The 25,847-nt window shown below is 35.4% G+C and overlaps 1 pseudogene; it reads left to right on the top strand.

Moving 5' to 3' along the window:
• Positions 1 to 3,222: 3,222 nt before the first annotated feature.
• LOC115292795 lies at positions 3,223 to 5,383 on the top strand (annotated as a pseudogene).
• Positions 5,384 to 25,847: the final 20,464 nt, after the last annotated feature.

Below are 25,847 nucleotides of genomic sequence, written 5' to 3'. Positions count from 1 at the left end.
TTTAATTTGAATTAAAGTAAATTTTTAAACATTGGTAATTCTATTTTGAATTTGTTCTTAGGATGAGCTTAACCAGATTTCCACAATCCTCAAGAGTTCTAAAAAGTTTATTTTATACTCCACAAAATGTGTTGGTTTCATTTATTTCTTATTCCTTTAGTAGACCCCAGGAGAACATGAAGTAAAACTAAATTAAACTAAACAGAAAACACGACTACCATATGTGTTTGCTTTTATTTTCATGTACTAATTTTCAAAATACACTCTTAAGGTTATAAGCAGGCTTTAATTTATATTGTGCTTATGATTTGCTTATGTTCTATTTTATTTTTGTTGTATTTATCATTTTGATATCAAATCTTTATTCGTATTTGGATTATTGATTCTATATTTTTGCCTTATGAGTTCCTCATTTAACCTTTTTCCATTTCCTTTTCATATTCCATGTGAAACACATATGTATTTTTTTAATTTTAGAGATAGAGTGTGAGCAAGGGAGAGGGTCAGAGAGAGAAAGAGAGAAAAAGAGAGAGAGAGAGCAGCACGGAGCCCAATCCCACAACCCTGGGATCATGACCTGAGCTGAAATCAAGAGATGCTCCACCTACTGAGCCACCCAAGCATCCCTAAAATACATATTTATATTATTATAATTACAAAAATACCCATGAATGCATTCCCATTGTATGCATTTTAAATATAAAGAAGTCAATAAATTAATAAATGAAAGTCCTCTTAACCTCATTGAATAGTCACTTCTCAAGAAACTATCAACACATGCCTTCTGGGATTTCAGAGTTCTGTGGACCAGGGATTGGTCTGGGTCTCTTTTTACACTTCTTTTTAAATAAGAGTGTTTCCAGGGGCTAATACATGTCCTGCCATTGTATGTCAGGTGTGTTGGGAGCTGGTAACTTATCTATTTAGTTTATAGTTTGTTTCCTTTTTTAATTGAGAAGAACTATTCCTGGGAATTGATACTTAAAAACTGCACACTGAGGAGTCTCCAATGCAGTGGACATTATTTAAATTTGAAGTGAAACTGAAGCCATAATGGGATGAGATTGGGGGGAGTGGCTTATGGAAGAGGTAAATTATTTTACATGCAGGATGAATGTGGATTTTGTAACCAGAGGGAAGGCTGTGTCGGATTGTATTTTATAAAATCAGACACTATCATAGTTCTGGCCCCACAAACTTTTCCAGAGCCTTGTCATCTCTCAATGAAGAATTACAGTCTATTTCCCATCACTTTGAAATTAGGTGGAGCTTTGTGGCTGTTTTGATTTAATAAAATGTGGTGGCAATGATGCTACATGACTTGATTCTACCTCATAAAGTAATATGGCTTCCACCTGGCTCTCTGCCTTTTGGGACACTCACCCTTTGAACCCCAACACAATATCACAAGCCACATCAAAAGATCATGTGTAGGTGCTCTGCCTGGTAGCAGCAGCCAAAACCCCATCTGACAGACAGCAACAGCTGCTAGACCTGTTAAGTGAAGAAGCCTGAAGACGATTCTAGTTCCCAGCAATCAAGCCATCTCTGCTGATACAAAACAGGAGAGAGACAAGATTGCCACACTAAGTCCTGCATGAATGATAGACAACTTGTGAGCATTATAAATTTGGGTAGGGAAGACTGCTTTTCCCCCACAGATAAAGATAGAATAGATCACGAACTATTTTAGATAGCTGATTAGAAAAGTATGAAAATAGATCTGAGCAAACTTGGCACGACTAAATCTAGTAACTGATATTGTTTATGTATTGCCTAAGTCTTAACCTAGATTTGGGGGTATTGGACTACTGTACTAAGTCCTTTTATTGGTGCCACAGGACTACAGTGGACCAGACTCGGGCATGTGTTTAGGGATAGAATTTCCCCTGGAAGGACATTATACTATGAAGAGACCAATGCTGGGGCAGGGAATAAGACTCAAGAGGTGCTTGAGTGAGTGAGTGACTAAAGGCAAATCTTTTCTCCTCTCTTTAGGGTCAGGAGTTACTTTATGCTAGACCAAAGCACAGAGATGCCTGGCACCCTATTGGTGGTGGTAGTTTGGGGAGTGAATGGCCCCTTGAAGTGGCAAAGTTCAGCCTTCCAGGAAATTCTTCTGGAAAGCTAATTTGTATCAATAAAGCTGCTGAGAAGATTGTTGTTCCTATGATTGTGGATTCTAACAGTTAGGCACACCACTTACTAGATGTTTGGCCATCTGCAATAAAATCTTTCTCTCTGCTCTCTGTTAAGAGTGATGTCTATCTCATGGAATTAATATGGTGGTTACATGAACTCTTGTAGATGCACCAGCCCAGTTGAGGCCTTCTCATCTCACCCGTCATTACAATAAATCCCATAAATAAAAGTTAAATGTAACAAAGTCATGAAGCACTCTGAAGAAAAAAATAGAAAGAATTCTTTTCCTAATCTTGGGTTTGGGAAGGACTGTCTAAACATAAAGACGGGGGCAACTGGGTGGCTCAGTCCATTAAGCATTCGACTTCACTCATAGACTTGCAGTTCAGGAGTGTGAGCCCTGCATCATCACCTGAGCTGTCAGCACAGAGCCTGGGACCTGTTTTGGATTCTGTGTCTCCATCTCTCTCTGCCCCTCCCCCACTTGCTCTCTCTCTCTCGCTCTCTCTCTCTCTCTCTCTCTCTCTTTCTCTCTCAAAAATAAACATTTAAAAAATTAAAAAAAGAAAAAATAAATAAACATAAAGATGAAGAAAGACACCAGGAAGAGAGAAAACTAATTTGACTTATACAAAATTAAGAAAAAACTTTTGATGTTAAAAGTTAAAAGCGAAAATGAAAATCGAAAATACATCAACAAAGAAGTAGATGAGAGCTGAATATCTATAACTTACTTAAAACCAATATAAATATTCAATAAAGTATAAAAATATGTTCAGTTCCCCTAATAAAGAAATGAGTTTCAACATGCTTCCATGGAGAGTATTCTACTCGCAAATCCCAGTGTTGAACAGACTATGATGATATTGGAGCTCTCTTATTTTGATGGAAGGAGCATAAAGCGTTAAAACATTTTAGACTCGACCTCATTCATTTCCACCGGTCTCTCGTAGAGCAGCTTCGGCTTCTGTCATCGCCGCTCCTCCGCCGCTGCCGCGCCCCCGCAAGGCTTTGCTATCGACAAAGCCATCTGCTGCGACTCGTCGCACCCGATTCTCTCCACTTCGTTCCCCGCCAACCGCAACCATTGACGCCATGTCGGGTTATTCGAGTGACGGAGACCGCGGCCGGGATTGAGGGTTTGGTGCACCTTGATTTGGGGGAAGTAGGGCAGGGCCCCTATCTGGAAAGAAGTTTGGAAACCCTGGGGAAAAATTCGTCAAAAAGAAGTGGAATCTTGATGAGCTGCCCAAATTTGAGAAGAATTTTTATCAAGAGCACCCTGATTTGGCTAGGCGCACAGCACAAGAGGTGGAGACATACAGAAGGAGTAAGGAAATTAGGGTTAGAGGTCACAACTGCCCAAAGCCAGTTTTGAATTTTTATGAAAAGGAAGTTTATGAAACTTCCCTGCTAATGTAATGGATGTCATCGCAAGACAGAATTTTACTGAACCCACTGCTATTCAAGTTCAGGGATGGCCCGTTGTTCTAAGTGGATTGGATATGGTTGGAGTAGCACAGACTGGATCTGGGAAAACATTATCTTATTTGCTGCCTGCTATCATCCACATCAATCATCAGCCATTCCTAGAGAGAGGTGATGGGCCTATTTGCTTGGTGCTGGCACCAACTCGGGAACTGGCCCAACAAGTACAGCAAGTAGCTGCTGAGTACTGTAGAGCATGTCGCTTGAAGTCCACTTGTATCTATGGTGGTGCTCCCAAGGGACCACAAATTCGTGATTTGGAGAGAGGTGTGGAAATCTGTATCACAACACCTGGAAGACTGATTGACTTTTTGGAGTGCAGGAAAATCAATCTGAGAAGAACCACCTACCTTGTCCTTGATGAAGCAGATAGAATGCTTGATATGGGCTTTGAACCCCAAATAAGGAAGATTGTGGATCAGATAAGACCTGATAGGCAAACTCTAATGTGGAGTGCAACTTGGCCGAAAGAAGTAAGACAGCTTGCTGAAGATTTCCTAAAAGACTACATTCATATAAACATTGGAGCACTAGAACTGAGTGCAAACCACAATATTCTTCAGATTGTGGATGTATGTCATGATGTAGAAAAGGATGAAAAACTTATTCGTCTAATGGAAGAGATCATGAGTGAGAAGGAGAATAAAACCCTTGTTTTTGTCGAAACCAAAAGAAGATGTGATGAGCTTACTAGAAAAATGAGGAGAGACCGGTGGCCCGCCATGGGTATCCATGGTGACAAGAGTCAACAGGAACATGACTGGGTTCTAAATGAATTCAAACATGGAAAAGCTCCTATTCTGATTGCTACAGATGTGGCCTCCAGAGGGCTAGATGTGGAAGATGTGAAATTTGTCATCAATTATGACTACCCTAACTCCTCAGAGGATTATAGTCATCGAATTGGAAGAACTGCTTGCAGTACCAAAACAGGCACAGCATACACTTTCTTTACACCTAATAACATAAAGCAAGTGAGCGACCTTATCTCTGTGCTTCGTGAAGCTAATCAAGCAATTAATCCCAAGTTGCTTCAGTTGGTCGAAGACAGAGGTTCAGGTCGTTCCAGGGGTAGAGGAGGCATGAAGGATGACTGTCGGGACAGATATTCTGCGGGCAAAAGGGGTGGATTTAATACCTTTAGAGACAGGGAAAATTATGACAGAGGTTACTCCAGTCTGCTTGAGAGAGATTTTGGGGCAAAAACTCAGAATGGTGGTTACAGTGCTGCAAATTTCACCAATGGGAGCTTTGGGAGTAATTTTGTGTCTGCTGGTGGACAGACCAGTTTTAGGACTGCTAATCCAACAGGGACTTACCAGAACGGTTATGATCGCACTCAGCAATACGGACGTAACGTTCCCAATATGCACAATGGTATGAACCAACAGGCATATGCATATCCTGCTACTGCAGCTGCACCTATGATTGGTTATCCAGTGCCAACAGGATATTCTCAATAAGACTTTAGAAGTATATGTAAATGTCTGTTTTTCATAATTGCTCTTTATATTGTGTGTTATCTAACAAGATAGTTATTTAAGAAACATGGGAAATGCAGAAATGACTGCAGTGCAGCAGTAATTATGGTGCACTTTTTCGCTATTTAAGTTGGATATTTCTCTACATTCCTGAAACAATTTTTAGGTTTTTTTTGTACTAGAAAATGCAGGCAGTGTTTTCACAAAAGTAAAGGTACAGTGATTTGAAATACAATAAATGAAGGCAATGCATGGCCTTCCAATAAAAAATATTTGAAGACTGAAAAAAATAAAATAAAATAAAATAAAACATTTTAGACTCTAGAATTATTCTGGAATCTAGAGGGTTATTGGACAATATGTAAAAAAAAACTTCAAAATAATACTCTGGTTGACCCCACATTCCACTTATAAGAAGATATTCTAAGGAAATAGAGACACATAAATATTCATATACACTTATTTTGTAATAGTTTAAATACAAAATAATCCAATAACACAAATTAACCATAATATAACAGTTCAAATACATTGAATGTAATAGTAATGCTTTTGATACAGTATTACACTGCCATTACAAATGGTCATAGAGATAAGATAAACTGTTAAGAAACATGTTCCTGAGAGAAAGAATAAGTGACAAAAAGAGAAAAATATGACACCTTTCCAAAATATGTAAACATAAAATACTGGGATAAAATATAGCAAAGTAAGAATGATGAATTTTTAGATTTTGTTTTCTTCTTTAGTTTTTCTACATATTATAGCTTCTTTTCAAAAAATCATATTATTTCAAATTGGGAAAATATTTGAATATTACAGTCCATAAAATGTTCAAGTAAGACACAGAAGATAAAATTTTCAAATTTTCTCTTCTAAACACTATTATTTACAGGTAAAATTGCTATTTAAGTGTATTAAAACTTGTTCAGCTGGAATAATTGAAGATCTTGTTGTATGGTCCAAGTATTCCGAGTAAAACCACAATTGAAAAGACACAACTCAGGAATAAGAAGGGGAATGTGAGGTCCAGGCTTCCAGTTATGGAATGAATAAGTCACAGGGATGGAAGGCACGACATACGGTGTACAGTCAACGGTATTGTAGCAGATTTATATGGTGACTAGACTCACAAGCGACAGGGTTCGCCACTCACTATGTCGAACAACTGAAAACGAATATGATATTGTATATCAACTACACTTCAGTTAAAAAAAAGATATTCAGTTGATAAATTTCCATTAGTAATAAGACATCTGACTTTTCATACCAGAGTACCCCTGAAAACTGCTGAACTCTAAAGTTACCAGATAGAAAAGTCAGAATTGACAGAATTAATTTTGTTTTAGTTACCAAGACAATCATTTCCTTTCACTATATGCTCAGATGGTGACTCATTTGGAACTTTCCTTTTGGGGTATCTGGACTCATCAACCTTCCAAAGAAGGGGAATAGACAGAGTAAAAGCAACAAAACTGGGTAATAATTATATGTATATTTAACTGTAGCTTAAAAATTATAACCTGGAAAAATATTGACATTTACCAATAATTTGATATTAAACAGCAGTAAATTGAGATGTGACATCAGCAAGATGGCAGACTAGGAGGACTGTTACAACAGAAACAAGAACAATGAATAAACAAGTATATGCCAATGGAAATAGCTCTGGGAGAGCTCTGGAGAACAAGAGGACTGCGGCAGATGCACTATGGCGCGCTTCTCAGTATAAATCCTAAGGAATGAAATTAGGATTTGGAAGAAGTTTCTACACTCCCATGTCATTTCAGCATTATTCACGATAGCCAATGTATGCGAACAACCTAAATGTCTGACAATGAATGGAGAGAGAAAATGTAGTGCACGTGCGCACACACACACACACACACACACACACAGAGGAATATTATTCATTCTGAAAGAAGAAGAAAATCCTATCATTTGTGACAACATGAATAACGGTAGAGAACAGTATGATCAGGGTAATAAGCCTAATGTGGAAAGACAAATACTGCACAACCTCACTTATACGTAGAATATAATATAGTTGACTCATATAAAGAAAGAGAAGAATGGTGGTGTCCAAGAGCTGGGGAGAGAGGTAAATTCAGAAATGTTGGTCAAGAGGTACAAAGTTGTAGTTATGCAAAATGAGTAAGTTCTGAAGATCTAATGTACAACAATGTGACTACTGTTAGCAATACTTTATTTCGTACTTGGAATTTGCTAGTAAAATGAATTTTAAGTGTTCTTAGCAAACAAAAAATGAATTCACTATCTCAAATAATGGATATGTTAATGAGTTTGAATGTGATGATTCTTTCACAACATGTATGTATATCAAATCATCAATTTATGTACCTTAAATATATATAATCATTAATTGTCAAAAAGAAAAAATATCAAGTAGCAATATATTGAATTTTGTGTATATAAAATATAATTAACAATTACATATATGTACACATTTGTGTATATGGAATATCATCTTCAAAAATACACTTTAGATTCTTATTTAAAGTATGTATATTTTAAATATCAAATTTGTCTTTTAAGTATGTATTTAGTTTAATATATTGCAAATTTTTTATATCTCATGGTTTCCAAATAAAAACTTGAATTAAAAATTTGAAGGTTAGGGATAAATTAAAAAAATATTGAAGATGAACATGTGAAAAACATAACGTAGTCTTGAGTACCTCAAGGTACATTTTCTAATTGCAAATATACTCTTACTTATGAATCCAAAATATATATCTCTGGACACAAGGATATAGCTTTTAATTCCTCATGAGTGAGAATTTTTGTGAAGTATCCAAGATATTATAAAATATATACAAAAATATATTCGTAGGTGAATACTGCAATTTTGTTGCATCAGACGAAATAAAAAAGTGTTATTGTAGATGACATTGGAATTTTTATTCAGAAGTGGCCTTAGAATCATTAGTATCCCTAGAAACTTCAAAACCAATAATTTCTCCCCAATCCAAGTTTATCAAAAAAGGAGACCTAAGGCCAATTATAGACTTTTATTATTTATAGAGATAGTATTGGAAAATATGGTTTATATCTACAGGGAAATGGAGTATCTAATATATTTTCAGAATTAAGCATGTTTACCCATCCAAAGACAGGGTTAATCTAAGGATGACCCAGCCTGTGTAAAATGCATGGCCTGGAAGAACAGAGCTAAATTTATGCTTACCTTGGGCAACTTTCTCAACGTGCTTGACACTGGCATATTTGAAAGCTTTTATCTGTTTGACTAAAACTACCACTACTAATAAGTAATTAAAATTTCTGGATAGGCCAATTAATGTAGTTGCAGCAATGTGTCTACTTGGTCAAAGATTTTAGTAGTATGTGCTTCAAATAATTGATAGAATATTAATACATGATCCATATCTATTTATCATGGGCAATCAGAAACCAAACTTGTTCCTAAGTGCACTTCACTATAATCAGTTTATATAGCTAGAGTAAGAGTATTTCAACCAAGGTAGGAAAATAGGTGCTACGTGTTTACCAAGGAGCGTCTGTGACGCAGAGGTGTCACATTTCTGATACAGGCAGTCCACTTTCCCTGTGTGTTGATTTTACTACCATAGTGATCTGAACGCTATACTGAGAGGAAAAGGGAAAAACTGAAACATGCGTTTAAAAAAGCAATTTTTGTGGTTAAAGAAAATAGTAGGTTAAAAGGTGATGAAAATAGAAGTATGATTGGAAGTAGTGAAAATGTCAAGAGACTTAGGCAGCTTTTTATATAATTCTGAAGGGTCTAGATCTTGTATGTATTGCATAGTGTATATTGACCTCCCAGATCTAATGACCTCTGCTTGCTAAGAGAATTTCTTTTCCATCCTTCCTATTTACTCTACCATGAGTTCATCCACATTGATTTAACACACCATCATCTAAAGAATGTGATAAGTTGGTGTTTATATCTGTCAAGGGACCAAGGGGATGAAAACTAGGCTTCACCAAAAGGTGTAATTTTAGGTTGTTGGATACCCCTGCATTTTTCTTAATTATTTCTGACATTTTATCTATTTCACCATGAGCTTCCTCAGAGGTTACAAATAAAAAAATGTTCTTCGTGACCCAGAAGAAGAAATACATCTTCTGTTAATAAATCCCACCTGAAATCATATAGGGGAAGGAAAGAAGGAGTAACAGTTGACATTTATCACTTGCACTGTTTCATTTGCTAAACTCTTTTTGGAACCTGAAAGATAGTTTCTTTTCAGCATGAAGGAGATTCCAGATAATATGTGAAGGTCTGAGAAAAAAAATTTGGAAAACTATATAAGGAGCTGTTGAAGGAGAAATTGAAAGGTAAAAACTGCGTGCTCTGTCTGTCCTTATCCTAAGCACACTGCAGAAAAGACAGCATTTTTAAAATTGGTGTATACCTAGCATTTAACATTCAGTAGGGGGTCTTGAAATACTTAAATTTTATGGCATTTTAGTTAAGACACCATGACTCCTTCAGGAAATGTGCTAACCCAGAACAACAAGCATAAACTAATAATGACCATAGAGAGTGTCTCCATTGCATAGCACACCTAGAGTCTAGCATGAAAATTTACTCTTTGTGGTACATGATAGAGGATGTTATTGAATCTATGGTTTAAAAACTTAAAATGCTATGCAAATATTGAGGCAGAGGTAAAAATACATTTTTCGGAAATGGTTTCTGTTTGTTTTTCTTGGCTTAAGAGGTTATGAAAGATGGCAGACCTTCTTGAAAGATGGCTCAGTGAACGTGCCTCCTGGCACTCATACCTCTGTGTAGTACCCCGTATGTTGAGTCTAGGCAGGCTCTGTAGAAACAATGGAATGCACTGGAAGTATATGTAACTTTTTTAAAAATTTTATTTATTTTGAGAGGGAAGAGAGTCTCAAGCAGGCTTCACAATACCAGCTCAGAGCCCGATGTGAGGCTCGAACTCATGAACCATGAGATCTTGACCTGAGCCAGAATCAAGCGTCAGATGCTTAATGGACACTCAGGTAGGTGCCCGTGTAACTTTTTTTTTAATCTTTGAAAGATTTTTTGCAACAAATGTTTATTTAAATTCCAAGTGAGCATAACTTTTAAGACCAAGTCATAAGAAGCTTAGGAGCTTCTCTCTTGGTTTCTCAGAAGGAGCAACGTTGGGGAAGCCAGTCACCGTGCAAGAAACCTGACAGTCCTGAGCCTGGCGTGTTATGAATGAGTCCAAGCTAGCGACACGGAAAAGCCTCCTGCAGAGACAGAGATGCCAGCCTGCTTCACAGCATTTGGCCTTTTCAGCTAAGACACCAGACTTGTGAGAGACAAGCCATCTCAGGCATGGAGTCCAGTGGAACCTTCAAACGACTATAAATATGGGTGGCATCAAATTTTAATCACAGACCCCAAGCATGAACCAGTTGGTCAATTCATACAACTAAGTTTTGGAGGGGGTTGTTATATGGCATCAGAAACTAGAATAATTTCTTATAAAGTCATCAGAGTATAATAGAGTTCAGCTATGTTCATGGACTATCATTTATTAAGGAAGTTTGTGAAATAATCTTTTCAGTTTAAAGTAATGAATAAAGCCAAATATGTGAATAGCTATGCCTAAGCTTGGAATCCATTACAAAATCTATTGAGAATTGGAATGGGGAGGAGGGATATGAAAGGGACAGCTTAAAGGAAGTTAAATTATTTTGAATCAGAATACACTCACAGTATATTCTTCAAGTCCAGAAGTATTAGGAAGTGCAATAATACATCAGTAGGCTTCCACAGGCATAGATAGTCGTAAGTTTAGGTATAACTCAAGAACTGTCTATAATTCTATTTAATACTTTAAGCCTCAGTTAATATAATTAATTCTTTATTTTTAATTATTTTCTATTTGCATCTGGTGTTTTCAGATTTCAATTTATTCTACTATTTTTCAATAAGATCTCCTTGTACAGGTTTATGTTAAGAGTAGGTGTCTATTATTATGTTTTTTTCTTCTGATATATGTTTGAAATACAGATCAACTGAGGTATAAAACTTCTGCTCTGACAGGTTAAAAGAAGCCAGGAGACCACTATGCATGAACAAATATTTTACTAATTACCTCTTTGTTTAGAGATCAAGACTAAACGTGATGGGAAGAAGTCTCAGCAACAGATAAGATATTAAACAAGAACCAAAAGAAAGAAAAGAATGTCTTGGAGAATATATTTTCAGACTGATAGGTTTTCTTCATTGATTCATTTAAACATTTATTTATTCAACTTTAATTGAGTGCCTACTATCTGTTAACGATGATGCAAAGTGTAAGATGGTGCAAAGGTATAACTGGAAAGCAGATGGAGAAAGCCGTTGTCCCCAAGAAGACTGCAGTTAAGTGATAAAGCCAGTGAGTAAGGGCAAGTAAACAAATAAACAAAAAGTCAACATAAATCTTCAAGGTGTCAAATACTGAGGCATGTTAGAAATTCTAGGTAATCTTCACATACTTGTTGATAATATCATCCTGGAAAAAATATTACATAACAGTTAAGTTGTGAAGGCACGTCATTATTAGAAATAGACATGGCACATATGTACACTTAGATTTTTATCTTTCTCCTTATACATGTCTGTATTTAGGCCAGTAATCACTATTACGTTTGTTCTGTTTGTTTTTTCATTGTTCTTTGACTAAGAAATTTAGCAATGGAAAATAATTTTGGTGATCCAAACATTAGGACTTCATTCTGGACATTTTCTTTTATTTATTTTTCTGGCTTTGAGCTTTTTTATTCAGATATGCTTAAGCTATGAAGAAACCCTCCATTGAGTTCCTAGTATAATTTACTATATATTTTGTAAAGTTTACTTATTTATTTTGAGAGAGACAGAAAGCACAGGTCAGGGAGGGGTAAAGAGAGAGGAGAGGGAGAGAATCCTAAGCAGGCTCCACACTGTCAGCCTGAAGTGGGCCTTGAACTCACCAATGTGTGATTATGACCTGAGCTGAAGTCAGACACTCAACGATCCAGGCACCCTAATTTACTATATTTTTAAGTTCTAGAATTTCTGTTTTGTTATTTTTTGTAATTTTTAGTTTCTTGACAATACTTTCAATTTTCTTGCTTATCTTCTTAAACGTGTAACTATAGATTGTAGAATGCAGCTTTCTACTACATTATCTTGACAACCTATGAATGTATTTCAACTGACTCTTGTTTCTACTGGTTTTCATTCATACTTCCTTTGAATTTAGCTAACTTTGAGTAAGGGTCAATTATTGATCTGAAATGTTATAATAATAACAGGTTTCTAAATAGGATTCACACTTGCTCCTGGTGGATGGCTAGGTCATTTGCAGTCCAAACTAACTTAATGTACTCAGCATTTTTGATATTTTAAAGCTAGGTTTTTGTACTTACTAGAGATAGTTTACTTCCATTTTCTCTTCATTCCAAGATAATAGCCTCCCAGTCTCCTATTTTAGACAGTGCAGTTGAGGATGTTTACCAAAACATACTTTTTAGGGGGTGCTTGGGTGGCTCAGTCAGTTAAGCCTCCGGCTTCAGCTCAGGTCATGATCTCACAGTTAGTGGGTTTGCGCCCCGCGTCGGGCTCTGTGTTGACGGCTAGCTCAGAGCCTGGAGACTGCTTCAGATTCTGTATCTCCCTCTCTCTCTGACCCTCCCCTGCTCGCACTGTCTCTCTCTGTCTCTCAAAAATAAATAAAAATCATTTAAAAAAAAAACATACTCTTTAGGCAGATCCTAGAATCCAGTGGTGACAGTGACCCTGGTCGATGGGATTTTGCTCAGTTCTGCTCTGCAGATGCCTCTAGTGAAAAAATGATAATCCCAGGGCACCTGGCTGGCTCAGTCAGTTAAGCGTCACACTTCAGCTCAGGTAGTGATCTCACAGTTTGTGGGTTTGAGACCAGGGTCTGGCTCTGTACTAACAGTGTGCAGCCTGCTTGGGATTCTCTAATTCCTTCTCTCTCTGCCCCTTCCCCACCTTTTCTGTTCAGCAAATAAATACATAACCTTAAAAAAATGTTTTATCTAGCTTTTCTGGTTGTTCTGAGTGAAAGGATTGGCTCAAGTTACTTATTTCAACATGACTTAGAAGAAATTCTGCATTCATATTTGTTTGTATTCTTTTAAAAATTTAAAGGAAAGTCTTGGGGCACCTGACTGGCTCAGTCAGTTAAGTGTCTGATTTCGGCTCAGGTCTTGATCTCACAGTTTGTAGGTTCAAACCCTGCATCTGGATCAGGGCTGAGAGCTCAGAGCCTGGAGCCTGCTTTGATTCTGTGTCTTCTCTCTTTCTGCCTCTCTCCTGCTCCCACTCTCTCCCTGCTCTCACTCTCTCAAAAATGAATAGACATTATTTTTTTTAATTTAAAGGAAAAAATAAAATATAATTTGGTCACTATTAAAAAATTTACATCTGTATTAGTTCTTTTTCACAAGGAAGTCAAAGATTTCCTTTTTACAAAGAAATTTTAAGTTCTTTTTACTTAATTGTTCACAGACTGTATGTCCAGATCTTAAAAACACAGATTAAGATTGCAAAACTTTCATGTTCAATAGTCTGCTCTTTTGTATATGTGAATTATTAGTTAAGAACAAAGTAAGATCAGTTGCAAAATTCTGCCTTGATAAATTTTATTTTAAAGTTAAAGTTCAGGGGCACGTGGGTGGCTCAACAGGTTAAGTGGCTGACTTTATATTTTGGCTCAGGTGATGGTACCAGGGTCATTGGACTCTGTGCTGAGCGTAGAGCCTGCTTGGAATTCTTGCTCTCCCCACTCTCTCTCCGTCCCTCTCCTCTGATCCTGCACTCTCTTGCTGTCTCTCAAAATAAATAAATAAATAATAAATAAATAAGTAAAATTATAGTCTAAGTGTTTTTATTGTAATATACAATAGAAATTAACTCTGATTGTCAGTCTTGGGCACTTCTGAGGATCTCAAAAATGGTAGCTAATGGATAGACTCTTTCTTCAAAGGACTGTTTTAGGTTGAAAACACTCTGAACATTTTTATTATTTATTTATTTATTCATTTACTTTTTCCAAATATTTTTATACATAGGGTGTCTCTGATCAAAACACTTGTTTTGCTTTGGGACTGATCAACAGGAAAAAGTATCACTATATAACTATATATATATAGTAAAATATAACCATTATACTGAGTAACTTCTTTCTTTTCTTATTTTTATTTTTTCAATTTCAATTTTCGTTAACATACAGTGCAATACTGGTTTCAAGACTAGAATTCAATGATTCATTACCCACATATAATACCCAATGCCCATCACAAGTGCTCTTTTTAATACTCATCCCCCATGTGCCCATCCCCCACCCATGTCCCTCCAGCAACCCTCAGTTGGTTCTCTATCATCGGGTCTCTTGCAGCTGGTTTGTTTCCCTCTCTTCCCTTCCCCGCCTTCCCATGTGCTCAACTTCTTTGTTTTTTCAAGTGCTGTTATAGTTGCCTCCTGTATTGCATAGCTGTAACAACTTTGTAGAATAAATATTAGACTTTTCATATTACATAACTTGTTTACTTATTTCCCTGGAGTAAGAAAATATGATCTTTCTTTGGGGAAAATGGGTTTAAAATGAGATTAAATAATGTTTCTAAGATCATAGGATCAATAACTGGCAAACCAGGATTTCCATTTTGACTTAAGTCTTTTGTGCCACAGTATCTCTTTACATTTGGGGGCAGCTTGTTTTCATGTAATTCAAAAGGAAAAGTTATGATAAAAAAATGGGCTTTCTCTGTTGAACTTTAAGTATTAAAAGACTGACATAAAATTGAAAGCAATCTTGTTGCCGTGTTCATTTTTCACCTCATCTTCAGAATTGTGATTTATATTTGGTTATACCTACTTCACAAGAATGTTACTAGTTCTTTTTAAATGGACACAAAATAAAATAGTATTAAAATATGTTTATATCAGAGTATAGCTTTTAAATCATATTACTGGACATCAAGAGAATGAGATCTACCACTGATGAGGAATAATGTTAACTACTCATTAGTTAAGGCAAGTCATTATAAGCTCATTTAAAAAGCCATACTTTTTTTCAAACTTGTACAGATTTCTTTAGGGAAACTTCTAGATTAAAAATAAATTTTATTATTTTAGCTGAGAGCAGGCCTTTCTAAAGTCAAAGACATTTAATAGCTAATTAGTAGTGTTAGTTACCAGTAAGGTTGGCAATCCCCAGAAGACAAGCTTTTAGCCAAGCTTAAAAGAATTTGAATATCCTTAACTGCTTACTTTCTCTGTGCTTAGCTCCCAAACATTCTTCAAAGTTGCCTCATCTCATAGGTAATTATTCTTTTTATTTCACATGGTTTTTCTCCTACCTATGATGAGGCAAAGTTTGGTAACCAACAATGGATCCAAAACTTTCAAAATTTAGGTGTCACCTTATTTATAAAGTGATACTTAAAAATCTCAAGATTATGAGCATAGTTACTTATCTTTTTTTAGTTTTCTCAGTAAAATGATACAGTAATTTCCTTAAACAGTTCCAATGTCAGATGATTTAATTTGTCATATTATTAAATGATAATTGAATTTTACCATTTTATTCATAAAGTGTCTCATCCTAATAAAGTATTATAATATATAAAATTATTCTTTTAACATTATAGCATAGCGAGACTGCCTATTGGGTAGTTATTCACATTAAGTCTACTTTCAAAATCTGCAAGTGCAAATTATAGAATGTCAGTGAACAATTAGAGGTAAGTGCTTTTCCCACAAATGTAAATTTTTAAAAATGCTTAGACTGTTAAGAATATGAAGTTAAGTGCAGAGTTTTTTGATAATAATAAGTTAATTTAAAAGTACTAATAAGACTTTTGTGAAATAAAATAATTACTGGGAGTGGGGCCAAGTATTTTGAAGAGATGAAGTAGTTCTAGAAGATTCTCTTGGCAGTCTTAGTACATTTGTGGTCCATCCCGCATGAGTCAGGTAAGGGATGGAAGTCAGCACAAGAAATGGATTATAGAGAAGGATAGAAAGAAGAGTCCAGCCCAATCTTCCTCACCAGTTGGGAAGAAATGCAACCTTCAGGTATGGGTTAAACTTGAGGGATCTCATGTGAGGTACCCCTAAAATTCTCAGTTTCTAAATGTCATCTAAACACTTAGATTTGATTTTTGTGTTATAAAGTGTGTTACTTTTATTAAATTCTTTATTATATCTTTATTATGTCTTGCTACCAATGCTATTTTTCTGTATTTAGAAGATAGTGATTTTGCTGTCTTAACAATATTACATGAGACTAATTACATGGAAATTATATTTTAGTGTTTCATTTTTCCTGACGTAGTTATTATGTTATTACACTTAGGTTATTTCTTAATTCTCACAACTGCTCCTCAAGGAATGTATTATTATTCTCCATTTAAAAGCTCATATTTGGTCAGGTAAGTTCCCTTAGACAATGTGTTAGCAGAACTGTTTTCTAAACCTGTTTTTTTGACTGATGTCTTTTTTGCAGTTCATCATGATTCAAAAAATACTTTGTTTCCCAAAAGCTGAGAATACTTTCAAGCTATGTGCTTTTTCTATACCTATGGATTGTATAACCAATCATCACTACAAAGTGAATATACCTTCAGTTTTGTTTTCCTCCTGAAGTGATGATTTAGTCCCTCTATTTTATTTCTAATTTCATATTTATGATGCATTTGCAAAATGCCTTAGGTGGTAAGCAGTGGCACATGAGTGATGCTGGATGTCTTATAGGAGATCAAATACATAAGCTTAATCTCAATAACAATCTTAGTGACGTTATTTTGCACCAAAAATTATTACACATATTTTTGACTATCATAAAATGGCTAAGTTTGGACAGTCCTTGAAAAAAAACTATCTTTTGACAGCCACATTTCTCCCCAGTATTTTCCATGGTGCTTCATGTCTCTCTCTTTCTTTCTTTCTTTGTTTGTTTTTCTTTCTTCCAGTCTATTTCATCCCTGTCATATTTTTTCCCAGTCTGGTTATCATTTTTTAAATATGCTAACTGACCATAATTTAAAAAATACAGTTTTACTTAAAATTCTGATGAATGAAATCATAATACCAAAATATCAAATGGTAGATTTTAGATGTCTTTCTTGGTGCCCCCCTCAAACACATCATATAAGTAGCTGCCAAATCTACTAAACTATAAATATTTGAGCAAAAGAGCTGAAGCATATTTGTTTTTGTATAAATCAGTGTGCGAGTGTGTGTGTGCGTGTGTATGTGTGTTTGCTCATATACACATGTACACACAAAAGACTACTTTCATGCATTGCATTTACACATATACCTGCAGGTATTATAAATGTTTTGAATACAAATATTATCTATTGCATCTGGTTATCCATAGGACAAGTTCTAACTGGAAACAACTAAGGAGGACTTTGAGAGAACAATTAGGCATTTTAGCCTTTCACGACACAATGTAAATAGTTCAGTGAGGCAGATAAATATCAGAATGAAATTTATAGGAAAATATAAGAAGTTGAGAAGCCATAGATCTTTCAGCCAGTTCCACACTAATTTAAGATTAAAAATTAAACAGCAAACCTACGTTTCATTGTCATGCTATTATAGCCAGTGTTAGTCGCACCATCTAAATTAAAGATAATTAAATTTTTAGTATAGCAATTTTTTAACAGCACTCATGAGTAAAAAATTATACAAACTGACAAAAGTCAATGTTTTCTTTTGTTATTTCAAAGTTATGCACCAACAGGAGGCTGAAAAAAAAACCAAACATGCAAATGGGAAAATTGTACCAACTAACTAGTATATTTAAATGAAATCTATTTACCTTTTATCCAGTCTGAATAGATGCTTTTTAATTATTGCTAATTGTTTAAGATGCCTTTGCATGCCCCCAGAAGATTTAGTCTGAATAAATTTAATTCCTTTAAAATCTCCTTCAGTTACAGGCAAATACAGTAAGAAGCCCCTTAGGTATGGCAGTAAAATAGTCATAAAGGCAGAAGCATTGAAATGAGTAGAGCAAGGAAGTCTTCCCCAAAAGAGGCAGAAAAGCTATATGGCTGGAGATGCCAGAACCAAACATGAAACACACAGTTGAAACATTTAAGATGACTGTGAAAAAGGTCCATGTTCACTGGTTAAAGAATGTGCGACGGCAGACTAAAGCATATGAATGGCTCTTTCACAGGCCACAGAGTCCATTCAGCCCGTGGACATTGTGATTACTCGACAGAAATAGATGGGCCTAATTAATATTCTGAACATACCTGGGTGAACATTCTTAAGGAAATCATCCTCTGGTGGTTTGGAAATTTTTTAAAAAAGAAAGAAAGAAAACTTAATAGTCAGCATTAAAAATTGGATCTAGATAACAAAGTCAACTGCTCTCAAAGTTTAATGCCAGCTGCAAACAGGAGTCTTGTTTGTGTACATTTCTCGGTGTAAATGGCTGTGCCTTGTGAAATAAAGTTGAAGAGCCCATTTGAATTTAGTAGTTATTCTGTTCTGTCCATTTTATCGAGTGATGCAAAAATCAGCTACAAAAGCTTGTCATAGTGGACTTGCAAATTCAAGGAGCAATGAATCATCCAGCAATGGGTTAACTTTGTATTTATTAGTGCAACATGCATAGAGTGAAAATACAATATCAAAAAAACCCACTTGGTATTTTAATGAAAAAGTGTACATGTACTGACTGGAGAAACAATCACCTGCAAAGAATGTTTAAGTGGTTTCAAAATGTTTTTTTAAATAAATTATTAATTTAAATATTTTCAGTGTATGACTAAATCTAAATTTATCATACACAGCTATGATATAATAACCTATAAGCTTTTCAGTTTGTAAAATTGTGAGCATTTTATATGCTGAATATCATCTATGCAAGATTTACTGCAGTGTACTTTTAAAAATTTGCTGTTGCAAATAGAGATCTAAAACCATAATTAATTTAGAAATATAATAAAAATGGGGCATGGGACAAATTTTATGAGCTATGTCTGTATTTCCTGAGTATATAGAAAAACATATATATCATATGCATATTTATATATAAATGTATATACACATATATAACACATATATACATACATATACACATATATTAAAAAAAGGACAGAGGATAGCACTACAAAATATTTAATAAAACAAGAATGGAGAATTGAGTAGCAAAAGTACCTATTCTGTTCAAATACCTGCATTTAACAAAGTAATTCATTCTGAAATGAGAGTCAAGTGTTTAGTGCACAAACCTAACACAGTACATAGAAAGCAAAAATCCCAGTTGAAGTGAATGGAGCCATTCATTTCCGAGACACAAAAAGCTGTACTTTCTTTGTCTTGCCACTTAAAGCCCCTTGATAGCATTTTTCCTTTTTATAGTGCTTTAGGTATAGATGCTTCTCTTCTCAAAAATCATTGAAAAACTACAAGTAGCAAATACGTAAATATGCAGCAGATGTATAAGTGCTCCTTGGGATAAATAGATTATGGACAATTAACTGTCATCACATCCCTGTCTCCGTTTCCACTCGCTCCTGTAGTGTTCACCTGTGGCTTATTAGGAATATAAGCAAAGTGGTAACACAGATTCCAGGTTCAAAGGTAACCTAGGAAAATCTGCTTCCTTACCTTCTTGAGTGTTTCTTAGGAAAAGAACAAGAAACAATGTAGAAACAAGGGAGCGGACGCCTATCATTCAAGACAACATTTGTAAAGAACCCCATCTTGTGTTTTCATTTGATTCAAATAAACCAAACCAGTTGTAAAAAATATTATGAAAAAAATCAAAGGAATCTGAACACTGACTGGATATTTGATGACAATAAAATTCTTTTTTATTTTCAGTTGTGAGAATGAGATTGTGGTTTGGGGGTGTTTTTTTGAAGTATTTGTAGATGAAATGATGTGCTTTCTGGAATTCTACAAAATAATTGGAATGGTGAATAGAAAGTGGCTGGCTATATTATGGTGATTTTAAACTAGTTCTTTGATACTCCTGCTTTCAAGATGTGGAGTTTGATTCGCTCCTCCAGTATAAGTTGTATGCCGTGACCTAATGCTAACAAATAGAATATGGCAGAAGTGACAGTATGTGATTTCCAAAACACAGTCATAAGAATCATTATGGCTTCCTCTTTGTTCTCCTTTCTTTTTCTCTGCTGGGTGGGCAAATGGTGGCCATGTCAGGAGAATAATCCAGCAGGCCTATGCAGTGAGGAAATGAGTTGGTGACCAACAACCCCTGAGGAACTGAGGCCTTCTGCCAATAGCCTTGGGAGATAATCACCTAGGAAGTGAGCCTTCTGGCCCGAGTCTGACTTTAGGTGACCACAGCCACATCTTGACTGCAACTTCGGAGTGATTCTCAGAACCACTAGCCAAGCTGCCCCTAAATTTCTGACCCTCAGAGAATAAGACAATATATGTTTATTGTTCTAAGCTACTAGTTTGCTCTTGTGTTGTAGATTTGGGTTTTTTTTTTTTTTTTGCAGCCATAGATAGTACAGTATCTATAAAACTAGGTTCTCTGTTGAGTTTTTGATGCTGGATAATGAACACAGGAGAGGTCATTATCATATTTTATCTACTTTCATGTATATATTAATCACTTTATGACTTTTAAAATTGATTTCTTTTTTTATTTAAATGAAAACTATTGGTATTTTAGTTAGTATGTAGGAACTTGTAGTTTCCTTCAAAAAGAGTCCTTTTATATTCCTTTTCTAAATTAACTTTTTCTCTAATAATACCTTGATACATTTGAATTATCCTCACTTGTTTCTAGCAACATTCCCAAAATTAAATCTTAATGGAAAAGCCACACTAACAAAAAGATGCAGGCTATAAAGTAGAGACCCCACAAAAGAGAAACTTGGGGAAGCAATTTAGGTGTCCCCCACAACATAATCTTTATCACTCTTCACAAATAAGCATACTCTGTGAGTAAAACAGTGTGCTGTCTAGATAAACACAGCTTTCAGATAAGGCCCCTTGAGCTCTGACTATAGCAAAATAAATATGAAAAGATGTTATCTTTGAAGATTGCTGTGATATGATTACCTACATTCTATCTAAAATGAATATAATCAACAAATAGCATATTTAATAGCCTTGAACTAAGTACTAAATGAAATTGAAATACATTTTAACTCAAAAAAACCAAAAATTTTTGTCTTTTTTAATAGAGTGACTTCTAAGGGGATTAATTTCTAAAGTTTTAGGTTTGGACCTTTAAAAATGTAAGTTCCACATGCTATAGTAAGTAGAAAGCTATACATATCAACTATGATCAAGCATTTATAAAGGAAAATAATGCACATTGGACACATACCATGTATAATACATTTTATTATATCAATTTCTCATATTTTTCCTGAGTTATCTTTTTTCACAGTTATGGAAGAAAAAATAACTTGAAAGGTAAATTCACTTGCCAGGACTACATAATTGAAATTAGTCATTCCCGGTTTCAGATTTGAGCTTCCCTGAATCTACACTCTTTGCCTAGCAAGGTGTTCCATTCTGTGTGGACAGGAAGGAAGACAGCATAGCTTTAGCCCTCATTTTTAGAAAACAGAACATTAAGTTAGAAATATTAGAGCATTAAAATTTTAGTGATCTACTGCATGGGACTGTTCTAATTGAAAAGGAAATCTATAAGAATTAGGGATGGGTGTGGTCAGCAGCAGCTGGAAAAATTTTTTGCAGGAGGTGAGATTTTAGGGAAGCTTTGGAAAAAAGAGAGAAGGAAGTATATGGTTATTACTGGTTAACTAATCCCCATTCCCAGACACCTTTCAATTAAAGGAACTTCATATAAGACCTCTGAATGTTGACATTTGAGAGAAAGTCAGCTGTGGAAATCCTGGGAAGCCTATTGACTTCCTCAGACCCCTATTTTTGCTTCTTGCTGGAATGCAGATGTGATACTGAAGATGCCAGGAAAACACGGTCAGGGTCACTTCATTGAGGGGCTCTACCAGCGCCGCCAACTGCTCTTCCGAGGCTTCTCTTTAAATAACAAAAACAAAATTATATTTGTTTACGTCTCCATAGTTGAGTTTTCTATTACTTATTGCCACAATCATTCCTAACAGATACGGAATAATCTACAACATTTCAGGTGAGAGACATACTGCTGAAAAGGCACTCATCTTGGGCATAAGAAGTTTAAGCTTCCACAACTGATAGTACTTGAATATTACTTCGTCTGATTCCAGGCCTAATCTTTGACTAATAAATTTTGATAGGCTCCTGAATTGGGGTCACTGTTTCTTTTAAGATGCCATCTTTAAATCTTCTCCATATAGTCATATATGGCATTGTCCATTAAAAAGTAGGGTTAAATGAAAATTTTCAGAGTATGTGGAGAGAAGTCATGAGTAACCTTCATTGGAACACTAATGGAACCCTTATAAAATGAAACAAAAGTCTGGGTAAGCAACTGTGGATACCAAAAGGAAGTTAGTAAACTATTCATTAGTAACGTTATTACTTTTGAGACTGAAGTTCTGTGTTCAACTGTGGTGATTTGGTGTAAATTGGTTTGTGTGACTTTCTTATTTTTAATACATTTGGAAGGAAATTATGAAATATTAAAAGAGTTTTAAGTAAGATATGAAGGAAAAACATTAACCGAAGCTTTTCTGTTTAAGAGATTGCAAAGGTTAACACCTCTGCCTGAAACAAAGCCATTTGAGAGGAGTGTTGGTCTTGGAGGAAGAGATCATTTCCTTGTTGGATGTATTGCATCTGAGCACCCCTTATGTGGACTTGTGTAAGCTGCAGCGAACAGGCACAGAGCAAAATGGAGTGGCTGCTAAATGGAGTTCCACAGTTTGAAGTCATCGGATAAAAAATAAAAGCTAAGCAATGAAAGTGGCTTATTTAATAAAACTTCTAAGTTAAAGTTGTAGATATCAAGAAGAGAAATATGAGTTCCTATAAGAAAAAGGCAGTAGTGGACGGGAAGAAAAACATGAATAGCAACAGAGAGAGCAGTAAGAAAAGCGAAGGGTCGAGTGAGTCAAAGGAGAACTGGTTTGGGACACAGGAAAACAACAAGGCCAAGTGTAGGGTTAAATGTCAGGAAAGACCACAGCGTAAGAAGGCTCTGTTCACCTGGAGATCAGTTCTTGTGGAGTCAGGAGTGGTGAAGAGTCTGCATTCCAGGTCTGGGGCAATAAGCAGGGCAGAGAAGAGAGAATGTTTAGCAAAAGCGTAAAAGCTTCTAGCTCTGTCCCAATAAAGAGTTGATTCTAAAAGGTCCACATGAAGGATTGACATGAAGTTTTAGGGGGAGGAAGAAGTTTTCTCTCATCATTGTAGCTGTTGGAGGATGCAGATTTCTAAAGCAAAATTTCTTTCGGTTTAACAATTTTACTTTATTTTTTGGCTTAACAATTTAAAATAATGTCTTTAGAATCATTGCTTTGTTGTACTATAGTACAATGCTTTTGAACTTTAAAAAAATCGTGTGAAGACTTTTGAGTTGTACAAAGACTATAAAAAATTATTTTCCTCATTTTGTAATAATTGACCTGAATGTGTTAAGATACAGAAAACTGCAAGGGTTCAACTCAATAAAAAAGTTTCTTTCTATTTTTAAAGATCAAACAGAAGTCTGTACAACATGTTTAGACAGAAAAATTTATTTTGTTCATAGAATAACTTTAGGTGTACTTTTACATTTATGCTTTTTATCCAAATTTATGAAATATCTTTCCTATCTACATTCTAATCAGTATTGAATGGCATCAGAGAGCTGCAAACCCACATTATTATCATCACTTTGTACAAAATTACCTTTATAGGATCATATACAATAATTATTTGATTTTAAATTATGCCACTGCTTTTATCTAGGACCAAAGTAGAAAAGTCATGACCAAAATATCTGCATTAAGTATTCAAATAAAAACAATAAAATGACGAAAAAAGAATCTCAGTCTTATGCTATTCACTAACTTTTACTTAAAATTCACCTGATTAATTCTTAAGATGCTCCTGCTAACAAAACAGACAAAAGAAAAAAGCAGAATCATTAAAATAGTGAAATGTCATGTGTGTTTTACATCTGAGTTTCCTAAGATAAAATAAAAGGGGAGACGATCTCTTTTCATAAAATGAAAGAGTTCTGTAAGCCATCATGTTTCCCCTTTCTCCTGGGTTCTCAGGGAGCTCAAATTGAAAATTGCTAGAAGAGCCTAGAATAGATTAGTTCTTCTGGCATAATCATATCTCTATTTTGTCCTTACCACTTGGCTTTCTGTTCTATCTTACGCTTTATTGTTTCACCATTCTATGATATCTGCTTTAATGTCATCAGTTTTCTTGTGTCCTTTTTGGAATTCAATAAGACATTAGTATTAAATTATGCATTTGATCACTGTCAAGTCACACTAAGGATCAATAAATAAATGCATTTTAGGGACATAGTTGAGGGACATAGTAATATACATTTTAAAAGAATTAACTAGTCTTAAGTTAAAGTACATTTTTTATTAATTTTTTTAGGTTTTTAAATTTATTTTTGAGACAAAGAGAGGCAGAGCACGGGCGAGGGAGAGGCAGAGAGAGAGGGAGGCACAGAATCCAAAACAAGCTCCAAGCTGTTACACAGAGTTGACGCCCGGCAGGAACTCACAGAACATGAGATCATGACCTGAGTTGAAGTCAGATGCTTAACTGACTGAGCCACCCAGGTGCCCCCAATTAAAGTACATTTTTAATCTGTTTTTCTTAACGTTTTTTTATTTATTTTTGAGAGACAGAGAGAGACAGTGTGATCAAGGGAGGGTCAGAGAGAGAGGGAGATACAGAATCTGAAGCAGGCTCCAGGCTCTGAGCTGTCAGCACAGAGCCTGACATGGGGCTTGAACCCACGAACCGTGAGATCATGACCTGAGCAGAAGCCAGACGCTTAACCGACTGAGCCACCCAGGTGCCCCTAAAGTACATTCTTAAACACCACAAATGTTGAAATCAGCTTTATTAATGGCACTTACATTACCATTAAAATAGTCTACAGACAAAAGGGACAACAAAATAAATTGTTAATTAGAAATACTCTAGACAGTATGAAGCATGAAATGAAAATCAATAATATCAATTATTGGTACTAGAAATTTCCCTGATTTGGGTGACTAGAAATTCACTTCTCACACTAATTAGAAATTCACTTCTTACTATGCCCTGAGCAATTTAGCTGGCCTCACCAAGTTTTGACCTTTTGAGATTTCAGGTTTTTTACCTATAAAATGAATAAATTTAACTTACTGAGGTTCTTTCCTACTCTAAAACTTCTTTCCTGGAATGTTTTATAAAGATTCTATATTTTAAATGTATTATTTATTTATTGTTTTTGTTGTTGTTTTATCTTGTTTTACTGGATATAATAATGGGTTAGCGGAGGCCAAAATTACATAGAAACAACCCAGGAAGAAAACGGACATAGTTATCACTAGTGTTCTGCCATTCTTTTGATGTGACGTGCTTATTCCACTTTAGAAATATTTAACTTCAGGGGTGCCTGGGTGGCCCAGCTGGCTAAGCATCCTACTTCTGCTCAGGTCATGATCTCAGGTTCGTGAGTTCAAGCCCCACATTGGGCTCTAGGCTGACAGTTCAGAGCCTGGAACCTGCTTCGGATTCTGTGTGTCCTCCCCGTCTCTGCTCCTCCCCTGCTTGTGCTCTGTGTGTGTGTCTCTCTCTTAAAATCA

The sequence above is a fragment of the Suricata suricatta genome, chromosome 5 (genome assembly GCF_006229205.1).
Source record: "Suricata suricatta isolate VVHF042 chromosome 5, meerkat_22Aug2017_6uvM2_HiC, whole genome shotgun sequence".
In the NCBI taxonomy this organism is placed as follows: Eukaryota; Metazoa; Chordata; class Mammalia; order Carnivora; family Herpestidae; genus Suricata; species Suricata suricatta.
Note: the sequence above shows the minus strand (reverse complement) of the source record. Positions and strands in the feature narration are given on the sequence as shown.